Consider the following 3565-nt stretch of genomic DNA (forward strand, 5'->3'; position numbering starts at 1 on the left):
GGATGGATGGATGGATGGATGGATGGATGGATGGATGTGACTGCACAACAGAGAAGACAATCCCAGCTAAATTTGCTAGGGATGGGCTTTGTCGGCTTGGGCATTTTAAGCCTCATTCTTCAGTGTCATCAGATTCTTTTTTTTTGTTTACAGATTGTGACTTTTGAGAATAAGTATTAGTATAATTATTGGGGAAACCACAACCCATTTAACCTAAGCTTTGAAAAACAACGAAAAACACAATCCTTGTACTTTATACTGAATGTCTCCTTAAGTTCCCTGACTCAAAAAAAAAAAGAATGGTGGACTTCTTACAAACAACAGGGCTAAAGTCTCATTTGATATTAAACATTTATTTCATTTTAAAATAAGGTAATCTCAACAATTTTATTCAAATCTCTCAGAATTCTAATCTTTAAGCCAGTATTTATTTAGGTTCACATTTCTATCAACAAACATGTTGAAAAACGACCTTCAGTGAGCTCATAATTTGTTGGTACTGATTAAACATGGCAGAACTGAAAAATGGCTGCGGCGTTTCTCCGCAACAGTTATTATTGCTGTGCTTGGTTTTAGCAGCCAGCTGTCATTCAGTTTGAGCTGTAGTGTAGGTCATCATTACTTCTCCTATGAGGTAAAGTTGTAGTAATTTTAAATACTTAGAAAATACTTTGAGGTGAAGCTTTATCTGAAAGTGTAAAGTTATTACAGCTCAGTAGACAGTGATAACCTCATATCACTGTCTGCCTCCAGATTTTTCTATATTAAATGTTTACTATGACTAAGTTTTTATTTTCTTGTTGTGGTTTAATCAAAGATTTAAATCCTATCCAGAAAATGACACTCAGAAATTAGGTCTGACCAAACCCAGTATCACTTGCATAACACTAATATTTGCTGAGCAATCATTTTTTTCAGTTGAACTTCCACCTGGCTCCATTTCTACAGAGGTTGCTGGGTTTTCCTGTAACAGAACAGAAGGTTATAATACCAAAACTACAATCTGTTAACTGAAGGGTGCAAACATGATTTAGAATTGCATAACATAATTGTGCAGAAAATACAAAAAGTAGAGGTAAAATTACAGAAAAATGCTACAGACTAGCATCAAATAAGCAAAGTGCTCCACATAACTAAGAAGAGGCAAACATCAACATATATTTTACAGGACTAAAGACATAACTGTGAACTGATATCTAAGGACCAGATCTGTTACAAAAAAATAAAATGGCTGATTACTCAGAGACAATTTTGAGAGATGAAATAAAGGGAAAGTTTTTTTTTTTTTTTTATTGAGAAAGTATTTGCTCACCCAACCAAAAGATTGGAATCAGGTGTTCCAATCACTTCTGTTGCCACAGGTGTATAAAATCAAGCATATTGACATGCAGACTGTTGAACAAACATTTGTGAAAGAGTGGGTAGCTCTCAGGAACTTGAAGCTGTGATAGGATGACATCGTTGCAACAAGTCCAGTTATGAATTTTCCTCGCTACTAAATATTCCACATTCAAATGTTTGTTGAATCTAAATGAAATGGAAGTGTTTGGGAATGACGGAGTAGTGTAAAGAGGTCACCAACTTTCTGCAGAGTCCCCCTCCCAACTTTAAGTGGCCTTCAGATTAGCTCAAGAAGTTTGGTTTGTGGAATGGGTTTCCTCTTAGATTTAGTCTTCTTTTTACTGTTCAGGACAAACTTTTTTATTAGTTTTAGTCACATTTTAGTCATTACGATATGTGATTGTTTTATTCGGCTTTAGTTGACTAAAACTCAAAAAAGGTTTTAGTTTTAGTCAGTTTTATGTTGTACTTCATAAAACAGATAACCTTTACAATTTCAAATAACAACCCGATTCTTTGGCAGACTGACAGCTCTTGCCTATATATTACAATTGCTGGAGATACAACGCTGCTGTGCAGCTCATCGTTGCTGTTGGGCAGAAAACTGATTTATAGAATTCAAATAATCCTTTTTTGTGAATTTAATGCCCTACTTTTTTAAAAAGTGTCTCGCAAAAGTTGCAAAAATAGCAGATCTAGTTCAACACATCATATTGGTTAACATAGCAGACAGACAAGCAAACAAAATGTACAATAAATGAATTGTTTTAGACATACAAGGTTTCCATTCAAAAGCAAACACTTCCTGATCTACTATGAATTATGCATTACACACAGATCAATAAAATCTTAATTACTCCAGAAAAAGCAAAGAATCAAAATTACTGTTCTTCCTACTTTGGCAATTTTGGCTTTATTTCTAAGAATTTGCCCCTTGATTACCACTGCTTAAGGGTCAAAGTAGATTTAGAGTTATAGGAGTCAAATAAAAAAAAAATGGAAACTACATAACTGCCTTATAATGCCATGGTAATATGTTAACTAAAATGGAAACAAGAACTATGAGAGGGAAATATTCAAAAAATCTATGTACTTTTTCACCTGGCTCTTTATCAAAAAATAAACAGCATGCAATGAAATATTTTCTTTGGATATAATTTAGGGATTCGTTTTGGTAGAAATTCAGAAGATTTTGCATCACCTCTTGTGAGCTAGAAAAAATAAAATCTTAATAGTTACACGAAATGATTTTTTATGCTTGGCAGAGGATGATCAGCCACATATAGTTTATTAAGAAGCGAGGGCAGGAAGAGCTACACTGCTGAGAGCGAACTATCAGTTTGGAGAGCAAAGCTCAGACTCTGACTTACGCACATGCAAATATGCATTTCTGTAGAAGCACAGCTGGAAGTGCAGAGTTTGTCAGAGTTCAGTGTGCAGCACCAGACCATTTCAGCTTATTTTCACGCCTGTTGCTGCTGCCATGACCCATCTGTGGTCATGCAGAATGTGCACCGCTGCACGCTAGATGGGCTATTTAACCAAAAAAGACTTAGCTGCACGGTTGACACTCCTTAGCAAATTAAAGCACAAAGATGCATTTTAAACATTTGCAAGTGTCACGTCAAATCATGCTTTGGGTATGTTTTACAGCAGTCGGGAAGATGGTGGAGGAGAGGATGAATAGTGCTAAATTTAGGAATATTTTTCAACCACACCTGTCATCCTGCCTGTGATTTGAGACTGGGATGGAGGTTGAACAAGACATTGACTCAAAGCATCATTTTTAAGTAACACTTTGTTTTAAGTGGAAACATTTAAATGTGTTGGAATGGCTTACTCAAAGTCCAGACTTTAATCCAAGTAGGAATCTGTGGTTAGAACTGAAGATTGTTGTTTTCATGGTTTATAATTGTGGATCAACATGTAGACTAAGGCTTGGGGAAGGCATTTTAAACTTGAGGACTTAAATGAAATAAACTGCAAACATCAATACCCAGGGTGAGGAGAGTGAGGCATAGGACAGGCAAACGGGGTATTGAAACCAGAGACAAAATAAAAACTAAGAGAGGGCTCAACATAGAGCAGAGAACGAGGAATGGAACCGATTAACTAACTGAAGGCGTTTAGCTGAGTAAGAATATAAAATAGCCTTCAGCGGCTTTCACATGCCGTATGCTCTGTCGCTTAGCAAACGTGACAGTGGATACACAAAGCAAGAAAA

The sequence above is a fragment of the Cyprinodon variegatus genome, unplaced genomic scaffold (assembly GCF_000732505.1).
Source record: "Cyprinodon variegatus isolate N-32 unplaced genomic scaffold, C_variegatus-1.0 Scaffold416, whole genome shotgun sequence".
Taxonomy (NCBI): domain Eukaryota; kingdom Metazoa; phylum Chordata; class Actinopteri; order Cyprinodontiformes; family Cyprinodontidae; genus Cyprinodon; species Cyprinodon variegatus.